General features: G+C 35.1%; 1 protein-coding gene and 1 non-coding gene across 16 annotated transcripts in view; both read right to left on the reverse strand.

Annotated features, from left to right (window-relative positions):
* Positions 1–27179, reverse strand: part of BAZ2B (bromodomain adjacent to zinc finger domain 2B) — a 407328-nt gene that overhangs the window by 122284 nt on the left and 257865 nt on the right. The gene's annotated exons all lie outside the window — the stretch shown is intronic.
* On the reverse strand, positions 12242–12404 carry LOC130019888 (U1 spliceosomal RNA). The gene has a single exon (XR_008791940.1). It is a non-coding gene; the product is annotated as a U1 spliceosomal RNA (small nuclear RNA).

A 27179-nucleotide genomic window follows, 5' to 3' on the forward strand; every position in this document is an offset into this window, starting at 1 on the left:
CTCATGAAACTCTCCAAGAAAATGAAACAAATACTAGTAAAATTTGTGTAGAAATATACATATAGAATGGTGAAAGCAATCTGAGAAAAAAGGTGATAGGTATTGCATTCCCAAACTTTAAGCTATACAACAAAGCTATAGTAATCAAAATCACATGTTAGTGGAATAAAGACAGATCCACACATTGATGGAATAGACACAGAGGCCATAGGCAAAACTTCAATGTTTAGCCAATCTTATCACAATAGGATTAAATACATAAAGTGGAACAAGAAGTTTCTTCAACAAGAGATGCCAAAAAGAATAGAAATAACCAGAGTTGGTGAGTATGTAGTGAAAAAGGGACCATCATTCACTGTTGGTAGGCCTGCTGCCTGGAATAGCCTTTAGAGAAAAAGTCCTACAGACCCTTAGAAAATTAATAATAAAACTTCCGTATGATGCAGTAATTCCCTCCTGGGCCTCTGCCCCAAGAACTAAAACTTTAATCCATAAGGATATATGTTAATTGCAGCACTATTCACAATAGTCCCACCCACTCTAGAAATGACCTAAGTGCTCAACAACAGATGAATGAACAATAAAATTGCAAGAAAAGATGAAATCATGCAGTTTTTTGCAAATCATGCATGAAACTGGAGGGTATTGTGGTAAGTGAAGTGATTCATAAGGTAAAAGACAATTATGAAATGAGTTCACTCATCCGTGGAATATAAAGCAGCAAAAGAAGGGACATAACAGCCCCTACTGGAAACAAACTCAGAAAGGGCCAATAAAGTAGGATAGCTGGTCGTGGGGACAAAAGGAGCATTGAATAAAGGAACTTGAGACAATAAGTCTAGTGTTTATAGTGGTGAAGGAGCATTTCAAGAAAAAAATAATATGGAAATTGTTGTAAACTATGTAACCTCAATTTTTTGAAAAAGTAGATTGACTGCATTAAATATGTAGCACTACAGTACTGTCCTCCATTGTTCATCGATTCACTCAAGTGGGCACCATAACATCTCCATTGAGAGACTTGTTGCTACTGTTTCTGGCATATAGATACACCATGGTTAGCTTGCCAGGCTTTGTCGTGAGGGCAGGATACTCTCGGTAGCTTGCCGGGTTCCCTGAGAGAGACAGAGGTATCGAACCCGGGTCGGCCACGTGCAAGGCAAACGCCCTACCCACTGTATTATTGCTCCAGTCTACAATTAAATATGTAGATGATTTTTTCTCATATGATAGGTTCATATAAGAAAGGTAATCCCAAACTCACAAAAAATCATCATTAGCAAAACTATTTTGATGAGATATCCATTTATATACAATTTAAAAATTCTTTTCATATATTGGCATTCCTTTAAGTACCTCCATAGATGATGGTATTACTATATTGAGTGTGTACATTTTCTTACATAATCTTTTATCTCGTTATCAACATTCATCAAAGAAAGGCATAGTTGGTACTGATGGCTATAAGGAATTAATGCTAATTTTGGATCATCATTCACAAGTGAGTTTTATGAAGTGGTTGTATAATAAGAACACACATGGCTAACCTTTTTCTCTACAAACTATTTCATGCACCAAGTTCCATTTCACTAAATATAAAAAAAATAACCCATTATTTTTTCCCTAGAGTTTAGAGAAGATAGTCGTATTTTTTTATGCTAGTAACCTAACTTTATCTTTAAAAGATGTGGTGGTGGTGGATCCCCCCAAGCAGTACTCAGGTATTTGGAGGGGACCCACAGTCAATTCTTTGTCAACCAGTGATGGTTCAACTCAAGGACCCATGTAATGCTCCGCAGGCCCTATATGTAGATGTGGGTTTGGGGTGGGGGGGTGAAGGGGGTTATTCAGGTCATCCCAGTGTCACCCAGGAGTCTCCAGGGTTGCACCTAGAAATGCTCAGGGGGGCATGTGGTGCCAGAAATCAAATCCAGGCTGGGTACACGATGTATCTTAATTGCTAAACTACCTCCTGGCACTACACTGTACTATTTAGGACTGTATATTTGGCTTACATATAGAGCGACGCTTCATGCACTGAGACCCTGGCACCAAATACAAAAGAACATAAAAGAGAATAGACACGAAATGCAACATTATATGTATTTTTAATAAGAGGACTAAAAATATGTCTTTGTATTTCAGAGTAAGACAAATTTTGTGATATACACATAAGCACTTTTGCTGAATATCTGGCATATACTCAATAAATAATAATCCTATTTTTTGTAAACAGAAAATAAATAATCCTATTTTTAAAAACAGAAAATAGCAATTAACTCTAAGTTTAATTCCTTCTGTTAATATAACTTGATTGAAGATTGAAGATCATGAATAATACTATTTTTTGTAAACAGAAAATAAATAATAATCCTATTTTTTAAAACAGAAAATAGCAATTAACTCTAAGTTTAATTCTTTCTGTTAATACAACTTGATTGAAGATCGAAGTAAGTGAAATCCACAAAACGAAACAGACAGTTTCTAATACTGTTAATTGCATACCCTGCAGGAAAAGCAATCTGATACCTATTAAAAAATTTAAAATATACAGAATATTAAATGAGATTTATTGTGATCATTATACAACACATATACAATATATCTATCTAATCATTGTATATATACCTTTAATATTTTATGTCTATGATAAAGAAATCTATAATGTACATGTTGCTGAGCTAGAGTGATAGGACAGTAGGTAAGGTGCTTGTTTACAAGTGGTGGACTCAACTCAATCTCTAGCACCCACAGGGCTCTCCAAACCCTGCCAAGATTGATCCCAGAGCATAACCAGATGTGTTACAAACTGCTCTCACCAAAGTACATGTATGTTATCCATGAATTTGGATCCTGCACTCCTGATAACTTAATTTGCATAAAAGTAGCAGAGGTTGAAAAACATTATTTATTTATTTTACTGGAAATAAGAAGAGAACCAGAGCCAGCAGTATGTGTTTGGGGGCTATTTCATTTTTCTCCCCTATTCTTGGTTCTTCCTTTTGTTCCTTTAAGTGAGAAGGGACTCCCTCTCCCTTTCCCTCTCAAGTTTTTGGGCCACAACTGGCAATGCTCAGCAGTTACTCCTGGCAGTGCTCAGGCTACCATATGGGATACCAGAGATCAAAACTAGCCTAGCTGTGCACAAGGCAAGTGCCCCACCAGCTGTACTCCTGATCCAGCCTGGGTCTTAACTGTATAGCCATGATGATCTTGTACTTGGCTAAGTATTCTCCTTGTTTGTTAAGTGCTGCTCTTTTTTATTGCCCTAAATTAACGCTTTTTCTTAAAGTTAAGGTAGACAAAATTTCCCAGTGTGTGTATAAATATATATATTAAATTATTCTCATTAAAATTAATATTCTATTGTAACTATTCTAGAAGATTGTTTTATACCTGGATTAACAAGTACTAACTTTTTAAAATGCTCTTTTAAAGCAAAATGCTGATTTATGTATTTTGTTTACTACTTTGCCTGCTGAAGCACAAACATAGCTCTACAGGGAATTCTATCCATCAATATAAAAAAATCAAAGTAAGGAGGCAATGCTTTGTATTTGTGAAAAATACGCAAAGTAATCACTGACTTACCATTTAGCAATTATAAGAATTGTAAATGTAAGATATAAAAACACATTTTCACCTCAGGATGCTAGAAAAATTAGGTGAAAGTTTAAGGAAAAAAAACAAGATATTTGCATAATCTCAAAAGAACATATATATATATATAATATAGAGTAAATGTAAAAAGAGTAATTTTATGGTAGAGAAAATAAATCACCTATAAAAAACATCAACATAAATATCATTTGATGTCCTTAAAATGCCTACCATTTCTCTGTTACTCTCCCCACTAACACTTAATTTTTATTTCCACAAATTGAAGGAGAATATATACAAAGTAATCCACTACTATTTGGTATCAATATCATAAAAGAAAAAAAAGGAAAAGACTGAGGAATCTAAGGTAGTATGACAACAAAATGTGACCTGGAATCTTAGGTTGGTTTCCATTTGGTACAGAGAAAAAAAATACATTGATGGAAAAATGGGTGCAATACATATAATTCTGTAGCTCGTATAACAATGTTAATTTTCTTTCTTTTAAAAATATATTTTTAAATTGAATCACTGTAATAGACACTTACAAAGTTGTTCATGATTAGGTTTGAGTCACATAGTGTTCCAACACCCATCCCTCCACCAGTGTACCAATTTCCTTCCCATCTCCCTGAACCCACCCACAGCCAGGTGCGCTCTCTCTCTCTCTCTCTCTCTCTCTCTCTCTCTCTCTCTCCCCCTCTTCTTTCTTTCCTTCCTTCCTTCCTTCCTTCTTTTGGGCATTGTGCTTTGCAATACAGATACTGAATGGTTGCCATGTATATCCCTTTACCTACTTTAACACTCACTTCTTGTCCAGCATAATCATTTCCAACTATTATTAACAATGTTAATTTTCTAACTTTTGAAATTTTTTAATCATTACATAGTTACACAACATATTAAGATTAGAGAAAGATGGGTAAAACATATATATATATATATATATGAACTTCCTGCCATTTTTTGATTCTTTAAGTGTAAACTTATTTCCAAATAAAGAACAAAGGAAAAAAGAAAACAAAGTTAATAAGCACTCAAAAGGTACATGTACACTACACTAGAGTTTAAGCATGTACACCCAGACCTGAAGAAATGAAAATGCAGAATGCACTGTACTAGATATTATCTATGCTCAGAAGCTATCTGGCATTTACTAACCATGACCTTGAGCCAACTACAAGACTTCAGTGAACTTTCAATTTCCTCAGAAGTAATATGAAGGTATAAGTGGGAGAATAGGTGAGATAATATAAGTCCAGAGTACCTGGTATTCAATAACTGTCAAATATTATTTTTAATAAGTGAACAGCTGTTTGTATAATTATCCATGTGTATGCATAGCAGTAAAAAACACTTACAATATTTTTATATTATATTATTAATTTGATGCAAACATTTCAGAGTCATATCTATTTATAGAGTATGTTTGGCATGGTAATACATTATTTTAGACAGATGGAGTTGTATTAAGAATCAAAAACAAGGGGCTGGAGCAATAGCACAGCGTGTAGGGCGTTTGCCTTGCACAGGGCCGACCTGGGTTCAATTCCCATCATCCCATATGGTCCCCCGAGCACCACCAGAAGTGATTCCTCAGTGCAGAGCCAGGAGTAACCCCTGAGTATTTCCCCAAAACAAAACAAAACAAAAAAAAAAGAAAGAAAAAACAAAAGTCTCATAGTTATATGAATACCAATAGTTAAAGTATTCGACCTTAACACTTTCAAAATAAGCTGGACCACAAAAAAGACCAAAAATACACTAATTTTCAGTTCAATGTAATTACTATCACAAGTTATTTCTAATCCATAGTACTACAAAAACTTCGCAGAAAACTAGTTGTTCAGATTATTTAAGAATAAATATGGTTAGAGTGCCAGTACAGCAGATAGGGCACTTAACTTTTACACAGCCAAAGCGAGGTTCAATCCCCTAGACCACGTAAAGTTCCCCAAACCCTACTAGAGTGATCCCTGAGCACTGAGGAAAGAGTAAGTCCTCAGCACCACTGAGTGTGGTATAACACTTCATCTGAAAGAAATATACTCAGAAATATGCAAGAAAAGTTTAACAGTATTGTAAATCCTAGTACTCCAATGAAAGTGGTAAAAAGAGAAGTATTATTAACAAAAATATATCAAGGTCTCAACCACTGAATCACCAATTCTGTTATGGTAGTAGTACCCAGATCTCATACTTACACTCCTATCTAACAGCCTTTCTTTCCAACCCTTCCAATCAGGTTCAAAACCACAAACAACTGTTTCTTTGTTGCAAAAGTCTCTCCAGAGGTCACAAAATCAAAATAAATGGACTAAATAACATGACTCTCCTAAGCACCACGCACAAAGCCTGAAAAAATAGCAATTAGTAAGTCCTTCAATGCCTTACAAGAGCACATTTTCTAAAGTTAACTTCAAAATTCTTGTTTAATACAGTGATCACATGTAGCAAGTATTACCACATCTGAAAATGAATGCCCAAGACTCCAGTGCAAAATGAATTTATTTATGTGGAAAACAGAAAAAAAAATGTGTAGATGACAATGAGTTATGGTAAAAAAAAAGCTCTAGTCACTGTATATCTTTTCCATGATCTATAGAAGTAGTCCTTAACCAAGAGTAACTTTTTTCTAAAATATAAACTCAAACAAAACTTTCTATTAAGGTGTAATTCTATATTATTATAGTAATGCAGTTATTGAGGATAATATTGACAACTCAAAGCTCATATGATAAATGGTAAAATTATATTCAATCTATCTTTTGTATCAGCATTTCTAAAGTGTACTATTTTATGCTTTTCATAGAATTTAAAATTAATAATATTGATAGGCATTTACTTATAGTAAATGAATTATTGTATTTTAGTAAGACAGTATCTATTATCAATTATCTAAAAACAGATAAAAAATCAGAATTACAACTTTTTCCCTGAAAGGCATTCTATATCATTCAAAGATCCAATGATCAGTTGTTAATGATAATACTGTTTAAATTCATGCATATCGAATGTTTCTTTTTGTGTAACCATAGAGTTTATGAAAGCTGACAGCTGCTAGGTGTAAAACTGAACAGGTGCAAACAGGAAAGGGCAAGACATTTGGCGACAAAAGGTAAACATGATCAGCTGCCCTCTGTCTCTGTTGCTCAATTTTTCAAGCATTGAAAATACAGTTGTATAATAAAGATTCAAAAACCAGAAGTAAAAACAGATTTGGTTATATATGCATATATATAATACAGATAGACAGATCCTGGAAGAAGCCTTCCTAAAGAGTGTCTTTATGTACAATGCTAAAACCAAGGGTTCTCTGGAATTTATAGATTAAAAAGCAGATTTGATTTACTTTACTTTTCCTTTACAATGTTACCTCAAATGAAAAATGTAATTAGGAATAACAATAGGATATACTAAATTACTGCTTTGGGGTTTTTTTTTTAGATTTGTTTTAAGAACATATATATTACTCTCTCTCTCTCTCTCTCTCCCTCTCTTCCTAAAATTTTCAGCAACTGGTGAGGGTGAGGAGGCATACACAGAGATGTGGAATATTTACTCCTGGCTCTGCGTACAAGGCTCACTCCTTAATTTTAGTAGTGCTTAGAGGAGTATATACAGTGCTGGGTATCAAACTAGAGCTGGCAGAGTGCAATAAAAGTACCATAACCCCTACAGAGATTCCTCTGGTCCATGAGGAATTGCTTTTATACAACTATTTTCTTATATTACTTCTAAGCAACTGCACATTTGGACAAATAATAATTTAGTATATTAAGTGGCAACAAAAATCAAGCAATAAACAAATAATGTTCTAAATGGTAAACAAAATCACCCTAATATGTTCGTAGGAAAAGTATTCTATTTATAATTTTTATTCATCCATATTTCCTGAAAGTCACTTTGTCAAAAAGTATAGCACTGTAGCACTATCCTCCCATTGTTCATCAATTTGCTCGAGCGGGTACCAGTAACATTTCCATCGCGAGACTTGTTGTTACTGTTTTTGGCATATCGAATACTCCATGGGGAGCTTGCCTGGCTCTGCTGTGTGGACAGGATACTTTTGGTAGCTTGCTTGGCTCTCCAAGAGGGATGGAGAAATCAAGCCTGGGTCAGCCTTGTGCAAGGCAAATGCCCTACCCACTGTGCTATCGCTCCAGCCCAACCTTAACATATAAGTACATAAAATTTTGTTGCTGCTCAACATATTTTAACTACCACCGTAAAATAATTAAATAATTATATCCCCAAACAAATGTTGATGAGCAAGCAGGTACTCTGTGCTGTAGCCCGTGATCTAGAGTAAGTCACCATAAATAGTAATTTATCTGAAAAATGATGAGATTGAATAAAGTACCCCTCAAGTTCCTCTAAAAGTTTTCTCAACTTGATGGTAATTAAAAAAACTAGAAAACTTTTACAGCATGTTAAAATATTTAGAAATCTAATTCTACCTTTTTCTTATCCTTCTTCCACTGGTTTTAGTTCTACCTCCAAATATGTATCATGCTAAATTACAGATTTCTGTTAAATCTTTTAAAGATTTACTCTTGTCTTATCTATACCTCTGGAGACTTGATGATGAGAACATTATCCAAGAGTAAAGCACTGATTTTAATAGTACTTAGTAAATAATCTATTCAGGGAGTACCCTTGTCTATCTAAAGGATTAAGTCTTTCTTTGCAATAAAGTATCTGAGGAAGAAGTTATTTTAAGATATAAGAAAATTTGTAGAAGGAATATGAAAGAATGTTTGAGCAATATTTAATAAGTGTGGATCTACCATAGGGAAAGGCTATGAATATAAATATTGACAGAAGTTTGTAAAAAGAATATGCTAGTAGAATAGAGATAAGTGTGGCTAATTATTCTCTCATATATAATACAAAGGGTCCCACAGAATAAGCAAAAACACCTAGATAATTGTTTAATAAAGAAAAATAAGTAAAGTCAATCAGAATCTTAAGACAATTTCTGGATAGTAACTGAAAACTATGCACAGTGTTTTGAGAAAATAAAGCAGAGCAAAGAACAGTCGTGTTACTTACGGTACTTATAGAGATATATGCCAGAAAAGAGATGACAAATACTATATATCTGATGAACTGATACAAAGTTAAAAACTTCCCTTTGTTGAGGAAGAAATGCTGCTTATTTAAATAGGGAAAATAACACTTCTTAGAGAACAAAATGAGAGCTTGATACTTAACACAGAGGTATGTATGCATTGCACATATACAGCCTTAGAAGAGAAGTGGAAGGGGAAGTGTGAGAGTGAAGAAAGAAAGAAAAAAGAGAAAAGAAGGGGAAAATAAGAAAAAGGACGGGAAGGGAAAGGAGGGGAAGGGAGGGGAGGAAAGAGAGGAGAGGAAAAGGAAGTGAGGGAAGGGGAAAGGAAGGGAGGGTAGCAGAGAGGGAGTAAGAGAGGGAGAGGGAAGGGGAGGGAAAGGAGAAAAGAAGGCAGGGGAGTGAAGGAAAAAGGAGGGGAAGGAAAGGAAAAGGAAGGGCAGTGGCCAGAGTGATAATAGAGCAGGCAGAGTACTTGCCTTGCACCTGGTAGTCCCCCTTTCTCCCCCCCAAAAGAAAGACAGAGTAAGACTTAAAAATACCTTACCAAAAAGAGTCTTCAATTTATCCAATTGGAAAATTTTAGACATAAAAAATATTTTATGTAAAAATCAATTACCTTAACCCATCAGTGCAAAAAGACTTTAAAAACCAAATGTTTCATCAATAAGACATTGTAAAGAGTATTACAGAGCTGTCATTAAAGTATAAGGTATATGTATACCACTTTATTAAATGTAAAGAAGTGGGAAACACTAAAAATAGCAAGAGCTCAATATATTATTAATCAACAAATATATCCTTATAGATCTAGGCTCAAAGTATTTCTGGAAAAATATAAAGTATTTGGTAACTGTTTATTTCTATGTAAAGGGACTAGAGAAATGAAATCTAAGATGGGAAGATTCTTTTTCACTATAAATGTTTTTCTATAACATAAATGATTTACCATGTGTTACTATTGATGATACTTAAATAATAAAAGATATTTCTCAAGGTTTTATACTACTAAATATTACCTTTTAAAATATTCTGCAAAGCACTGGGTATCTTTAAGTGCCTTGAAAAATGACAAGGAGGGAAGTGGCAGAGATATGGCTCTAGCTCACATGGTTCCTACTTGTACAAAAAGATCTCTTATCTGCTTCACATTTTGGGATTCTGTGAGAGACTTTGTTTGAAGGCACCCTTTAACTACTGTTGTTAAAACTTCGTAAAACTATTGTTCTAAAAGCTGTCTCACATCACTTAGTAACATAGCCACGTGAGTAACATGGGCAAAGCTATTTATTCTGGCTTTGACATGTTCCTCCTCAACTTTTAAGTAGGAGGCAACTTTTACCCATCCCTGGTTTTTCATTCCTAATTTCGAACCATTGCACATAGCATCATCATTAAACTGCATTTCCAACTGGAGGACATCTTCTAAATTACACATAGCAAATACCTCAACCCTGGCAAACTGAATTAAACATATGCTCTAGGAGACTGCTAAGTGATACATCTTATCATCTACCTATTGTCCCTTTTTCAATTGCCCCTTGGATACTCAGTTCTCTTTTGTGTTTGAGCCAAAGGAAAAAGCAACAAGAATAAGAACAAAACAAGGTAACTGTAGAATAGACTACTTGGTGCTCGCTAGAATTTACAACTGTAGCACTGTCCTCCCAATGTTCATGGAGGCACCAGTAACATCTCCATTGTGAGACTTGTTACTGATTTTGGCATATGGAATACACCAAGGGGAGCTTGCCACCTAAGGAAAACAATTCTTTTCTTTTAGAAAATCTAAAGCCTAACAAACGTCATATGCCCAATCTACCCACCCATCTAATTAAAATGGTTGAGATGGCCTTCTTCAGTTCCTTAAATTTATTATCTATTCAGACCTTGAGAGTAATTTTAATAGTTCTACTCTTTTGGTCATTTCTGCATTCCTACTCTATTACTTATCAGTTACCCTACATTTTTAAAACAACCAGGAAACTCAAAAATTTTTTATTTTGTTTTGGGGCCATACCTGGCTGTGCCTAGGTGGAGAATTCCTTGCTCTCTAAACAGGGATCGTTCCTGGTGGTGCCTGGGGAACCATACTGAGTGCCAGGGATTGAACCCAGGTTCGCTGCATGCAAGGCAAGCACCCAACCCACTCTACTATCTCACTTCTGTTTTGCTATCTCCTATTTTCTATTTTTCTTTTCTTTTTCCCCCTACTCTAAGAGTAAGAAAAAAATACTTCTACTTAACTAAAGATAAAATTGCCTACAAATACAGTGTCCTTTTTTGATCTGCTGTCACAATCTTACTCACTACTGTCTAAATATATATCTATCATGCATCGATAGCATGATGTTAGTGCTGGGATCCCACGGTCAAGACAAGGTCTGACAGCAAAGTAAAATTCAATGAAATGAGTCTGTGGCTCAGCAAGAAAGGAAGATTATGAACACTTTAAAATGGGAGGCCAATCATAAAACATCTCCATCTGCAACATAAAGATTTGATGTCCGTCCTCTTCATATGCCTAATCTCCTGACCCACCATAACTTCTAAGAAGTTAACTCAAAATTAAACATCACTGGAATGGACAGTGGTTCAGTAGTAGAGGACCTGGTTTGAATATATAAGAATCCAAGTTCAATTTAAGGTATCACCACAACAAATATAACATTATCAAAAAGAATTAACATTATATCAACTATTCTACTACTATTAACAATATTATTACTGTACAGACTCCTAAAATGTCATCATCATATTATTGAAAGCCTAGTATTTATACCAGAAACTATCATGTGAAGGTATAAACTCTTAAGTATTATCATCGTTCATAATAGCAATGATAATTTTCAAACGAGGGAAGACAGAAACAGAAAAATAGCCTGCAATAGTTAAAGGATATTAAGTTTCAAAGACAGAAACCTGGAACACTTTTAGAACCACTGAGAGCTATAGAGCTCATCCCTTCTAAAATATTTCATTGTGAACTATAATAGAACAAAAACAACATATGTTGTTTGACCATTATAATTTTAAATACTTCAAGAAGTAAGGGAAAAAGCATATCAGGTACTTGAGCATTTTGTTATGATATAGAAAATATTTTTTAAAAAAAACCCACAAAACTGGAGTCTGGAGGGATAGTCCAGTGGGCAGGGCACTTGCCTTGCATGCAGCTTACCCAAGTTCAATATCCAGCACTCCATACAGTCACTTTAGCCTGTCAGTTGTTATTCCTGAGCCTAGAGTTAGGAGTAAGCTCTAAGCACAGCTAAGTGTGCCTCCCACTGCCCCCTATTCCCTCCCCCCCAAAAAAGAACCCCAAACAAACATAAAACTTATCAGACTCAATATAAAACCAAAGAATGGAAATCATGGCCTTTTAGGAACTTCTAGTTTAAAAATACCAAGTATCTCAAAAGTAGTCTGATTCAACTGTTCTGTTCGCTTTCTTTTAAGTAACCTATACAAACACCTAGTGAAAGAAAAACTTTACTAAAATTCTCATAGGGTTGATGACCCAATCAAAATCTACAAACAATTTTTCAAAAAGTAAAAAAAAAAACCAGGGGAAAGTGTGAATGTGTTTCCCCACTACCACAAATTATGCAGTTGAGCTTTTGACATTTGGGTAAGTCACAGGGGTCAGCACATCCAGAGAGCAATGGATAAGTTTTGCCCTGGGAAAACCACTTTTGTGTTCATGGTATATCCCCTGCCAGGTAAGAATTAGAAAAAATTTATACAGCTCAATAAGATATAAATAAACTGAAATAATTATTCAAGTGAGTATCATGTAAACATTAAATATTTATTTTCTAATACTAACACAGAAGACATACATGATATAATGTTGGTCAGAAAAAAAAACATAGATGACAAACATATTATAATCCAATTTTCTGTTTGTTTTTGTTCCTCACCCGGTGGTGCTTAAGGGCTATTCCTGTAACTGTGCTCAGCCTGTGTTCTGTAACATCACAGTCTATGACACACCCTTGTGCTGTATTTCTTTCAAGCAAGTTGTTTGTGGAGGGGTGTTTCAAAACCAGAAAATTTTCATGCTCTGAGCACTAAGGAGAAGGAATGTTGTTATGAAGGACGATGCTTTCACAGAACTATCCCAGCCTCTCCATCTCCACAAATTATTATTTCTTGCTACTCAACATATCACATAAATTGGCTACTGACAAAAGAATATGGTAGGAATAAACACTTGAGTGACAAAAAATAAAAGAAAGCCCCAATGATGAAATATAAGATATAAAAGAGAAACAATGGAACTTTTAAAATTGAACACAAAAATAATAAAAACTCACTGAGTGGACATAACAAGAGTGGTAATATTCAAATCAGTGAACTTGAAAATAAACAGAAATTATGTAATGAATCAATAGTAAATATTTAGTAACTTTGACAAATATTTAAATAATTAAGCAAAACAAATATTGAAAGCCACAAAGAAAGCCTTAGGGACACGTGGGTAAGTCAAGACATCTACTTTCTAATATCATGTTTTATTCACAGGACTGAAGATGTGATGTTAAAACACTATACTAAAAATTGCTGGCAGAAGTGGGGTTGGAGAGATAATATGGCAGGTAGGACAACTGTCTCACACAGCTGTCCTGAGTTTGATCTTTGGCAACCCAGATGGTCCCTGACCCAACCAGAAGTGATGCCTTGAGCACAAACCCAGAAGTAAGCACTGGTAGGTGTAGCCCAAACATACACAAAAATTTTTTTGAAGAAATAAAACCTGCAAATACCAATTTTGGTGAAAATCATAATTATACATATTCAAAAAGCAGAGCAAACCCAAAGCTAGATAAACGCAGGGAAAATATGTAGTTCCACACAAAAAGTGGTACTTTTATGAAATGAATTTGAGTTTTCAGAGTTTCCAGATGAAAAACCACCAGAAAATTAACCAGGCATTATACTGTATCATTTCTCTGCTTATTCTTTCAGTCATCAAAAACCATGAGGCACAGCCACAGTCAGCCTGTGTTCTGTAACATCACAGTCTATGACACACCCTTGTGCTGTATTTCTTTCAAGCAAGTTGTTTGTGGAGGGGTGTTTCAAAACCAGAAAATTTTCATGCTCTGAGCACTAAGGAGAAGGAATGTTGTTATGAAGGACGATGCTTTCACAGAACTATCCCAGGATAAAGTACTACTGTGGTGACCTCACTTGTCATAATAACACCAGTGTCAAATCCCTCTATGGGGAGAAATTGGTTGATGAGAAATTGATTTTGAAGCACACCAAGTGCCTGGCATCTTGTCCAAGGCAATTGATGAAGCAAATCCAAATGGTTCCTAGGATGTCATCTGCAGAGCCAAGAATGAGTGCTGGATGACAAACCTGGTGTTTTTTTCTTGCAAGATGAAAGATGGCATGAACACTGTGGAAGCTATGCAGTGCTCTGGGTTCAGGAGTGGTGAGACCGCAAGAAGATAATGATTTCCATCTGTAGACAGTCAGGTAAATGTGACTTGCCTTTTAAGCACTAGACCATTACTTTTGTAGCTCAGAAGAGCACCCTGTCACTCTCATGTGTTCAAAATATTCTATTATCCTTCTGCTTTCCTTGTGTTTCTTTGGATTTGAAATTTTCCTGATCTCTAAGCTGGCTAGCAACTTAGGCATGGTTATAAAATTGAAAAGGCAACAACTATAACGTCTTTGAAAAACAGATCTTACACTTATTGCAATAACTATCATTTTACTTTGATGTTTATTATTTTACTATAAATATGATAAAAATCCAAAAATGCTAATATTTAGAATACCGCAAAACCCACACTTAATAGTTTTTTGTGTATAATAGCACTGTAGCACTGTCCTCCTGTTGTTCATCTATTTGCTCAAGCAGGCACCAGTAACGTCTCCATCGTGAGACTTTTTGTTACTGTTTTTGGCATACTGAATATACCACGGGGAGCTTTCCAGGCTCTGCCGTGCGGGTGGGATACTCTTAGTAGCTTGCCGTGCTCTCCAAGAGGGATGGAGGAACAGAAGCCGGGTTGGCCGTGTACAAGGCAAACACTACCCACTGTGCTATTGTTTGTGTATAAGAAATTTTTCGTGAGAAGGGGTTGGGTCATGCACCCTGACAGTGCTGGTGGAATCATATTTATGCAATGCCATAGATCAGACTGGGATTGACTGCACTGCAAAAGAAGCACTTTTCCCTTTGTTCTTTCTGGCCCAATATTTAAAATTCTCAACAAAAAAATCCCAAATCAAATCAAAGAATAATTGAAATAGAATACTAGTCAAGTGTATCTTGGTATACTTTCAAGTGTTAGAGAAGAGCTGAAATATATTACACACATTTCCTTTACCTCTATTATTTTTTCCCCATAGGAGTCATATACAGTGATACTCTGTGGCTATAAGAGCTACTGGGCAGCTGTTGGAGGGAATCAGCGTCTGGGACCAAATTCCTTCCATACACTAGGCATGCGTGCCTCAGTTCTTATTTTAAAAGGAAATGATACTTCAGAAGTTCAAAATAGCTATCTACTCTGTCCAACATCTTTGGAATTTCCTAACACGTGACCCATCCAATGTAAGCCACATGTTAGTGCTATAGTTTTATCTTATTCTAACTTCTTTAAATATTATAATAAAAAGTATATACGAGGGATGGGCACTTGATCATTGTATAACTGAAACCCAAGCACAAAAATTTGTAAGTCTACAACTGTACTTCAGGGTGTTTCACTAATAAAAATTTTAAAAAATTTAAAATTTAAAAAACTGAGGTAATCATATTGCTGTAAGATTTCTAACATACCACAACAGAAGTGAATCTTTAATGTCTTTAATAATCACTTCTTGCTGGAGATTAACCACTCCTACTATCCTAATTCTTTTCAGCATTTTTCTTTACCTGAACTGTCATTTAATTTTTGTTTTCTCTTTCTCTTTTTAAAAATCTGTCCTCTAGAAAGGGTTCTTGTGAAGGCAAATACTCAACTCTCTCATCTTTCTCCACAATAACAATAAAACTAAGCCCAAACTCCTTAAGGATAACCTTTTAGACTTTCTAACTTCTAGAAACTTTCCCTCTTGGTATATCCCAAACTCAGCTATTATTATTATTATTACCTACTTTTTTTTACATCACACAGGACTCAAACTTTGCCTGAGTTCCAATTGTGCCCTGGTCTCCACAAAATTCATCGTCTCTGGCTCATATCCAAGTATCAAGTCATTCTTGTTCTTCAAATTTCAGAAGAAAACGACGTGCTATGAAAGCTTACCTAACCTGACTGATACAAGTTGAAAGCCATTGATTGCAAATCTTTTAATGCTATGGCACTCAAAAATTTTTTTAAAAACAACAACAACAACAACAACTCAGAAGCTTGAAAATCTATAATCTTTAAACAGTATCAATCACTATCAAAATTATGAATTTGCATAAATCTGACTAGCAATCTTTAAGCAATAGGGATAGAAATCCTGTTTGTAGCCTCTTGCTTTTCCTGCTAAACTTCAGTCATTTGCCTCAAACAGCTTCTTACTAAATGTAGGTATATTCTAAAGAAATACATTTTAATATTTAAGATGCATTAATCCATCTTAAAAAAAGAAAACCAAAGTTGTGACCACAAAAAAGCAATGCTAAAGCATTAAATTGTAAAATCAAATATTAGAATCAGTATTATAGAAAATCTTTTTAATCATAGGAAATATTAAAATCATATTTTAAGATGTTAACAAAGAAATTATAAGTGATCCTGGAATCACCATAAAACTTTAAATAGTACTAACATATTTTAATAATTCTAATATAATCATTAAAAAGTACTGATCAAAATAATGGGAAATTTAGGAGCAGGCAAGATAATAAGTAAGGTGCTTGTCTTCAATGAAGCCAACCCAGATTCAAATCTCTGGCCCAAAATATGGTCCCCTGAGCCCCACCAGGAGTGATCCCTGAAGGAAAAGCCCTGAGAACAGCTGAGTGTGGTCCCCAAACCAACAAATAAATAGAGCTAAATTCATATTTATTTAAAAAATCATAAATCTAAGAGTTACTTGTTTAGAATGGTGAAGAAAAATAATCTTGGTCCCATTTTATTGTGTTCTCTCTAAAGGAAAGTAGGTGGTCCAATAAAAACTACTAGAAATAATGAGTTTGGTAAAGAAGCAGAATACAAAATCAAATATAATACCACATTTATACACCGAAACAATGTATTAGAGAAAAGGGAAATTGAGAATACAACCTAACTTACTTTTGCAGCAAAAAATAAATAAATAAAATATCTAAGAATAAACCTTTAAAAAGGTGAAAGGCTGATAGAATAAAAAAATTAAGGACACTGCTAAATTAAGTACAAAAAATCCCAAAGAAGTAGAAAAATATTACACGTTTTTAGGTGAAAAATTTAAATGTTAATAAAATAGTCATTTTTTAAGGGCTGGAGAGATGAGTAGGTGAGAAGGGCACATGCCTTGCACACAATCAATCCAGGTTTGGGCCCAGGTCTCCCAAGCTCTGCCAAGAGTGATTCCTGAGTACAGAGGCCAGAAATAAGCTCGGAACAATGCTGGAACTGGCCCCCAAATATTCATATAAAAAACAATCTACAGACTCAACTTTTTCAAAATACCAATGACATATTTCAGAGAAATAAACCAAGTAATTGTAAATGGTATATAGTAGCATAAAAGGTTCCAGAAAATAAAAGCAGTTTCATATAAAAGAAACAAGGAGGCAACCTTATCTTTGACTTAATAATATATTATAAAGCAGTATCAATTAAGACATGGTGTTGGAGCAAAAACAGCTACACAGACCAATGGAATAGAAAACTTCGAAAAAACTACACATATGTGGACATCTAGTCTATAACAAAGGAAATAAGACCAAGAGAGAAAGCAAAGTTTCTTCAACAAAACACTGCTAAGAAAAATTAGAGTCATGCAAAAATGAAAATGCAACTCGATCAGTAACTCCTTGCACAAAATTTAAGTCAAAATTAACTGGAGAATAAGAATATTAGACTTCAAACTATAATATCCATTGAAGAAAAGAAAAGTGATACAGTCTGGGCTCTCTACCTCAAAGATGCTGATTTGGACACTCACTCAGCTCCTGTAGAAAGGAAAGCAGTAGCAAGCACAGACAAAACAGACTTCATCAAATTAAAATATTTTATGGTGAAACAAACAAGAGTGAAAACAAAAAAGCAAACTTGCAAATGAAAAAAGTATATTCGCATATCAGATATGTAAAAAAGGAGTTACTATTCAAAATATATACATAAGCCATATAACTCAAAAAGAAATCGAATAAAAACTGTGGGCAAAAACTTGAAAACTTTTCCAAAGAAGACATAGGTGAACTATAGACAAACGGAAAAAAAAAAAGTTCATGTGGCGAGGAGGTGGAGGACAAGGTACACTACTGCAATGTCAGTGGCAATGTAAATTTAGTGTAGCCTCTATCAAGAGTCATAAAAATGTTCTAATTTAAAACACAAAGTGGAAATTCAATATGGTTTAGAAATTTCATTTCTAGGTGCAAATCCAAATGATATAAAAACATCGATTTCAAGCCAAACAGTAAGTGTAGCATGTAAAGTGTTTGTCTTACATGCAGAAGATCCTGTTAAATCTCCTGCACTATACAGGGTCCTCCAGTACAGTGAGCAGTGATCTCTGGGTATGGAACCAGAGAGAACTCTTAGGTATTGCCAGGTGTTGCTCCAAAGCCAGGAATTAACCAATCAAACAAACACTAATTTCAAAACATATCTGTACCCCTATATTCACAGCAGCATTTCAGAAAAGTTAAAACAAAGATACAAGTGGTACAATATGGAAAGTAATGTTCATGCTAAGCGAAATGAGACAGAAAGGGAGAGATAGACATAGAAACACTGCATTCATCTGGGGAATATAAAGTAACAAAATATGAGATTAATACCCAAGAATAGCTGAGATCAGCAGCAGGAGGATTACTCCATAGCTTAGAGGCCAGCCGGGCATTTTAGGGGAAAGGGCAGCTCAGATAGAGAAGGGAGCACCAAATAAAGGATCCTCCCAGGAGGGGAGATGCATGTTGAAAGTAGACTATGGACGGAACATGTTTGCCACTCAAAGTACCTTTTTTGCAGACCACAACACCCAAAAGGAGAGAGAGAACACAAGGGATTGCCCTGCCACAGAGGCAGGGTGGGAAGGGAGGGATGGGGGTGGGCGGGATATTATCCATGGTGGTGGAAAATGGGCACTGGTGGAGGGATGGGTATTTGATCCTTGTATAATCGAAACCGAAGCACAAAAATTGTAAATCTACAACTGTACCCCATGGTGTGTCACTAATAATAAAAAAAATCAATATAAATGTTCAGTGAAAGATCAATAGATCAAAAAGTTGTGGCATATAGATAGACTCAATAAAATACTACTGTAATACTAAGAAAATTGTAGCATTTGGGACCAAAGGTATGGGATTTTAAGCAAAAATTAATTACAAATGGTTTCAGTGATATACTGCATCACTGTATCACTGTCATCCCACTGTTCATCAATTTACTTGAACAGGCGCCAGTAAGGTCTCCATTCGTCCCAGCCCTGAGATTTTAGCAGCCTCTCCTTACTTATCTTTCCCAACGATTGGAGGCTCTTTCCAGGGTCCAGGGAATGAGACCTGTTATTGTTACTGTATCTGGAATATCGAATATGACCAGTAAGATTTGCTAACTCTGAATTTGTTATTATTACTGTATTTGGAATATCAAATATGACCAGTAAGATTTGCTAACTCTGAATCTGTTATTATTACTGTATTTGGAATATCAAATATGACCAGTAAGATTTGCTAATTCTGAATTGTTCCTTATATTACGTTTTATTTCTTTAAATGTCTTATTTCAAGATTTCTAGCAGATTCTTTGGTTCTTAGCATTGTTACAATTGTTAAGTTGTGAGCTGCACAAAAAGTTTCCCCCTGCAGTAATGAATATTATAGAATATATTTCTTTTTATATTTTATATATAGAATATATATTTATATATTATATAAATTATATATATTGTGTTTATATATAAACACACACACATATATATATATATGCCTCTTGCAGAGCCCAGCAAGTTACCGACAATATCCCACCCGCATAGAAGAGCCTGACAAGTTCCCCGTGGCACGTTCGATATGCCAAATAGAGTAAATACACTGATATGTAGAATGTAAAAAACTAAGACAAATAAATGCAAAACTAATGCAAAACAAAACTAGATGGAAAAGTATGATGGTTACTGGATGTAAAGGGAAGAAGAGGTGACAACAAATTAGAGGAGTCTTTGGTGACTGAATATTTTGGAGGATGCCCTGAGTAAAACTCACTTGTGAAATTAAACACCTGAAATTCCATCATATTGTAAAATCCAATGATCAATCAAAGAAAAGAAAAAAAACATGAAAAACAGGGCCCAGGATGTCACTCAGTGACAGAAAAGTATGACTTGCATGTGTTAAGTCTCTGGGTTTTGTTGTGTGTGTGTGTGTGTGTGTGTGTGTGTGTGTGTGTGTGCCACACCTGGTGGTGCTCAGGGCTTAGTTCTGGCTCTGCACTCAGGGATCAGTCCTGGCAAGCTTGGGGGACTATATCTGATGCCAGCGACTAAATCCAGTTGGATGTATGCCAAGGAAAATGCCCTACCTGTGGTACTATAAATCTAGAACCCACGTCAACATTGTCAACTTAAACTCAGGACTCTAGGATTTTCTTGTATCTTAGTTATTTTCATGTTTGAAAAATCTCAGTTCACATGCCAAAAATCTTGATTCTTTTCTTTCATCATCTGACACACAATTATTTATTTGTGAGATAATATGCAACTTTTAGCCTCAGAATAACAGAATTAATACTAAAAAGAAAATGGTTACCCAGTAACCTGGTCCAACCTGGAGAGATAGTGGAGCAGGTTAGAAGCTTGTATTATATGCAGCTAACCCAGGTTCAATCTCAAGCACCCCATAAGGTCCTCTGTGCTTCACCAATGATTCCTCAGTGTAAATACAGGAATAGGCCCTGAGCACAGCTAGTGTGGCTCAAAAACAAAAATATATGGTTACTGAGGGCCAACAAGATGGTACAGGTGTTAAGATATTTACGTTGTCTGCGGCTCACCTGGTTTGAATCCCTAACACTACGTATGGTCCCCCAAGCACCACCAGAGGTCACCCCTATGCTCCTCAGCAGAGAGGCAGAAAAAGTTCCTAAGCACTGCTGGGAGTGACTCACTATCCTTCCCCAGGAATATAAAAGAAATACAAAAAATATAAACTAAGTCAAGCGCTGTAGCAATATAGTACAGCGGGTAAAATGCTTGCCTTGCAAGTGGCCAACTAAGGTTTTATTTCCAGTACCCCATTATAGTCTCTTAAGCCTACCAGGAGTGATCCTATGTATAGAGAGAGGAGTAAGCCCTGAGCACTGCCGGGTGTGGACAAAAAACCAAATAAATAAAAAAGTCTTTTTTTTTTCTCAAAGAGGAATACAGTTACTGAAAAACAAAGCTCTTCAAAAAAAAGTTTTCTTTCTTTTCTTTATTTTGTCAATCGAGGTAATGTTATTTTACACAACTGTATTCATTTTAGGGGTATAATTTCAATTATCTTTATATGTTAAAATAAAGTTTATTTGATCTTCAGAGTATAGTCCACTAGGAATACGCACTAAAATTACAATATTTAAAAGAATCTTTAAGTAGGTTTTCTTTGTGAGAGATAATTAAATCCTTTCATTACATTTTATTTCAGTTTTTAAGACCAGCATTCAGGGGCTGGAGCACAGCAGGCAGGGGGCTTGCCTTGCAAGCGGCCGATCCAGGTTCGATTCCTAGCATCCCATATGGTCCCCTGAGCACTGCCAGGGGTAATTCCTGAGCACAAAGCCAGGAGTAACCACTGAGCATCACCAGGTGTGACCCCAAAAGCAATAATAATAATAATAATAATAATAATAATAATAAAATAAGACTAGCATTCAACTTGAAAGCAAGCAATTCAGATCCACAAAAGACCACCTTATGAAAAAAAAAACGCAGTATAAATCTTCATAGTCTGAGAGTGTAGCTAGGTAGTCATTAACTAATCACACGCAGATAGATTTATATCACTTAAAATTATTTAAAGGTAACATTAACTATATTTCAAGTGCTGTGCAGCTTAAACATTATCATTACAAAAAGTACAGTTCAGGTTGGGCTGGGAGATAGTTCAAAGGGCTAACACTCACACACTAAGCCCAGAGTTCAATTCCCTGCACCATACAATCCTCCAAAGCATTGTCAGGTGCCAATCTGGTCAGCCCTGAGCACCACTGGGTGTGATCTGGGTGGTCTCCAGCAACTGGACAACAAGACTAGGATTGTTAGGATTGGCTCCTGGGCTCTGTGAACTGCATGGGAGGACAGGCCCTCCACTCACCATCACCCTGCAAAATTTTTCAGTACTCGTCTAGATGATATTCCTTCCTCGGACACTGAATTTTTCTTAGTGAGGATAGTATATTTTACAGTGAGTAACAGAGCTATTAAAACTGTTAAAAGATGAGTTGGCAGCATTTAAGGACAGATGCTACCTTATTAAAGTTTTCTTGAGGAAGGGTGATGTGTAAGAAATTATCTAGGTCAAATTATCTGGGTCAGTTACCTCTATGAAGAAATCGAAACTATTATCATGTTGTCACTATTCTCTCACCAACGAGTTAGAAACATTATTAATATCACCTGGTTATTTTAAGGTAGATTTTAGCTTATTTATAAACTGTCTACTATAAAGCTTACATTCAGAAGGTAACAAGTCTCTCTTGTATGTTAAACTAGTCTTAAGCATTTCAATCAAAATATCAACAGCACAAATCACAGCGTTCCCTACTTGCAACACTGTGGGTCCAGTTATTCATGGCAGAAGAGGTTATACACACATAACCTGGTATAATTTCTCAATAGTTTTAGAGACAGAATTTTGCAGGGAAAAGAAGTGACTTTATAGAACAGGATAAAACACAGTGATATTTTGTATGAATTTCTCTTGCACCTACACTGATGCCTATGAGTTTCTATGAGGAAGGATATTTGAAGATTTGAAAAAGGAGAAGATTTGGTATCCCACTGTCTTTTTATCCTACCACTTATATTAATTTCCAGAAAAGCCTACTACTTTAGTGAGCAAAACAAAGAAAAACTAGACAAAGAAAAACACTGGATGCCAACTAACTTTAAAAGTTTAAATTATTTCTATTAACTAATTCTTCAGTTTCAGTTGCAGCAAATGTTTTTAAACTGTGGGTTAAAACCCATTAGCGAGTTATAAAATCTACAAAGTAGAGTCATAAACATTAAAATATTTGAGGTCATTGTCAAAGAAGTTTGAAAGTCAATGACTTGTTTATTTGGCTTCCCAATAATGTTGGGTTTTTATAGGGAAACATAGAAAGATTTTATAGCCCCTAATCACATACCAGTTATACTGGAATGACTACTACTATATATACACCTGTCTGTGCTTATGAATACTAGTATATTAGCAGAAAGCATGTTTTGTATACGGTGCATTAAAAGAGAGTGACTAAAAAATTCTCAAGGTTTTCCTGTGAATGAAGAAACTTATACTCAACTTCCTAGTCTATGACAAAGAAATATTATTAGCTAAGTATCAGGGATGCCACGTAAACGCTGGAGTCCTCAACTCTGAATTCTCACTTTTTTGTTTTTGATTTCTGGAACATATCCAGCAGTGCTCAGGGATCACTCTTGGTGGGGCTCCTGGGACTACCTGTAGTGCAAGAGATTTAACCCGGAACAGCAGTATGCAAAGCAAATATGTTCTATCTGCTATCCTATTGATCTGGCCCAGGTATTCTCACCTTATTAAGAACAGATCAAAGTTCTTTCACTCAGATGCCATATGTGAAACAAATAATATAAAGTTTAACCATTTATATTATAAAAATATAATTGCAACCTTTCCAAAAGCACTTACCAAGTCTTGAAGCACGTGGGCACTGTATATAATGAGCAAATCATTTAGGTTAAATAAATGTTTTTGAATCAAATACAATGGATCACAGATGAGTTAAAATGACCATAATTGCAAAAAAAATAGCTAAGTGGCTATCATGGTAATGCCAGGCATTAAAAGATGGTATAGATTCAGGAAATGAGGTATCTTTTCAGAGGAGCCATTATACAGAATGGCAAACAAAATAGAAGAGTAAATTAGGTATGATGTAGGATGATACTACTTTTATACTTCATATTCTCAATGATTAAATATCTACATTAAAAGTTAAATATTTTTAGGCTGAATATAGTAGAAAAAGTAAGGGTTTTTTTTTCTTGCAGGTGGCTGACACCAACTTGATTCCATGCACTACACATCTTTCCCTGAGCACTTTCAGGAGTGACTGCTGAGCACAGAGCCAGAAGTAAGCCCTGAGAATCACTGGATACGGTCAACCACTACCCTAAAGTTATATATTTTCCTTTAAAATAATTTTTTGAATAATTTTTTAAGTTTTTCTTTTCACTTTTGGATCATGTCCAGCTGTCTCATGGCTCACAATGTCCTAGCGCTCCAGTCCTAAAGTTACATAGATCATCATACTCAGGGAAATAATTTAAATCATTTAGCATGAAAAAGTAAACTATTTCTAAAGATATATTGCTATCTTAGATCAAAAGTATAGACTCTATCCATCTTATACAAGACATTATGTATTTTCAGTTATATAACATTTATGATTTATCTACTGCTGTAAAATATTATAATTTAATGGACATATATATCATATTATAGAAAAGTGTAAGAATTAAAATATCAAAAACAATATATAAATTGCAATCAAAGTGAAAATTTTAAAGAACTGCTACTGAAACTAATGACTATAAGGAGTTTGCAAACGCTAAAAAAAATTGAGGAAACCTTATTAAACATGCAGCATTTATTCTCTGCATCCTGTTTTAAAATAGATTGTCTATAATTTATTTAACAACTACTACTGAAATTTACTATAAAATTATATAATTGCTGAATTGTTAGTATATAAAGATGAACAAATTAAGATGAATAAATTCTTGAAAAACATGAGTAAACCACATTCTTTGCCTTTTCAAAGTTAATCTACTAAAATTTTCAATTTTAACTATCTCTTTTTCTCTTTCAGATTTTAAAGAAACTAATATAACCCAAAAGTGAATTTTATTTTTAATTATGAAAAGCTGCAAGTATGTTCACTTAGTTAAAATTTATGAAATATTATAAAATATAGGAAAAATTGTTTGCTTTGGGGCCATGCCTGGTGGTACTCAGGGCTTACTCCAGGCAAATAATATAAAGTTTAACCATTTATATCATAACAATATAATTACAACATTTGGGAAAGCATTTACCAAGTCTTGAAGCATGCAGACACTGTATATGTATATGGGGAACATATGGGGGTGCCAGGGTTTGAATCTGGGTTGTCTTCATGCAAGGCAAGCAATACTATCTCTTCAGCAGTTAAAAAACAAAAATTTAATCCACATTCTTATATTCCACACACAATATCCATTTTATTCAAGGTTGGGAAACAGAATATCTTGTTATTGTTTTCCATTAACTTTAAGATAAGTAAAGACTTTTGTTCAATCTCCTTTCATTTTTGGGATCAGATAAGAGAAGTAGGGAGATAAGAGGAATGGGAAAAGACCTTAGGAGGGTGGGAAACAAGAGAAAGATATTTAGGAGAAATAGCATCACTGACAGACCAGGGTACAGGAAGAAAAAGGAACTATTTTCTTAAATAAAATGTTAAATGATGATCATTTTCATGAAAGAAAAAGTCTTTTTACCCCCTTCCAGGAATTCCATGCCTCAATACTTTCACTGTATTTTAACACTCATGCTTCTTCTATCCAGGCCTTCGAATTCATCAAATAGAACTACTTGCTGAGATAATCCTTCACCCTCAACAGTAGGCCACAAAAACCCAATCCTGTTATCAAAGCTGAGACAGATATGACACAAAGAGACAATGGTTGTTCAGAAATCTATGACATGTCTCTAAAAGATGCTATGATCTAATGAGATTCTCTCTGACATAGACATTTTAACTTAGAAACAGGAGAAGTTGGGCCAAAGAGATATCACAGCAGGTAAGGCATTTGCTTTGCACGCAGCAAATCAATTTGATCTCCTGGACCTGCAACATTATATATGGTCCCCTGAGTACCTCCAGGAGTGATCCCTGAGTACAGAGGCTGAAGAAAGGCCCGAGCACAGCCAGGTGTGGCCCAAAAATTAAGTGTGAGGTGGCACAGGACAAGAAATTATTACTGAATGGGAGATCATAAAGTACTTCTAAGACAACAAGCTAAAGAAAAATGGGTGAGGAAAAACGTGATAGTGGCTGTACAGAGAAGATGAATCTTTCTGAGGGAGAGAAGATGAGACTATACCAAAGTCAAGTTCTTTCCTTTAGACCCCTCCTTCTGGCCCTCCTATATTCCTTGCGAATTCTCTGTTGCCTTTCAAATACCCATTCTTTTAATTCAATTGTAATGTGTTATTATTATTTGCAATCAAAAGACACTGGCAGAAAACTGCCTAAGAAAAGTCATACTTAGTATTGATTTTCTCATACTTTTTTCATGCTATTCAGACCAAAAAACATACTCTGTTTTTCCTTCTAACAATTTAAGAACTACATTTCATCTCTAAGCCCAAGGGTCACTTTATCTATAAATCTCTATCTGACTAATCCTGGACAGAACTTCCCATCTTTGAACTAGGGAGCACTTAAACTTCTACTCAGGAAGTTGCTAATTACATTGACTTTTTACAGCTCTGTATCTGTTTTATGAATCCACTGTATTATTCAGCACACAGTCAGTATGTCTATTGAGTCTCAGTTTCTGAATCAGTAAAATGGGATTAATTATACCTTCTTCAAAGGGTAAAAAGAGTACCTTGCATACTTCCTGTTAGGTGTTTTGTTCTTTTGTGTTTGGCCAGAATTCAGAAGAAAACTTCAAACTGTATACAAAAAAGTGGGAAAACATCCATAAAAAGTCAATCTTCTTTCATGAGTAAAATGTCATTAAAAAGAAGTTAAAATCTGAAGAGCATTTTCATTTCCAAGTGTATCTTTCACAAGTAAACCTAGACAGATATTCAAGACAATACTAGGCTATCCCTTGTCAATCTATTTCTCAAATGAGTAATTATTACTTAAGTTGCAGATAATAGTATAAAAGCTTCACTGTTATTTTACAAATTTAATTACTCAAAATAAATTTTGTTCAGACCACAATTCCTTTTCCAATAATTTAGAAACTAAGTTTGACAGTGGGCTGGAGCGATAGCACAGTGGTAGGGCGTTCGCCTTACAAGCGGCCAACATGGCCGACCCGAGTTCGATTCCTCCGCCCCTCTCGGAGAGCCCGGCAAGCTACCGAGAGTATTCGATATGCCAGACAC

The sequence above is a fragment of the Sorex fumeus genome, unplaced genomic scaffold (genome assembly GCF_029834395.1).
Source record: "Sorex fumeus unplaced genomic scaffold, SorFum_2.1 ptg000009l, whole genome shotgun sequence".
Lineage (NCBI taxonomy): Eukaryota > Metazoa > Chordata > Mammalia > Eulipotyphla > Soricidae > Sorex > Sorex fumeus.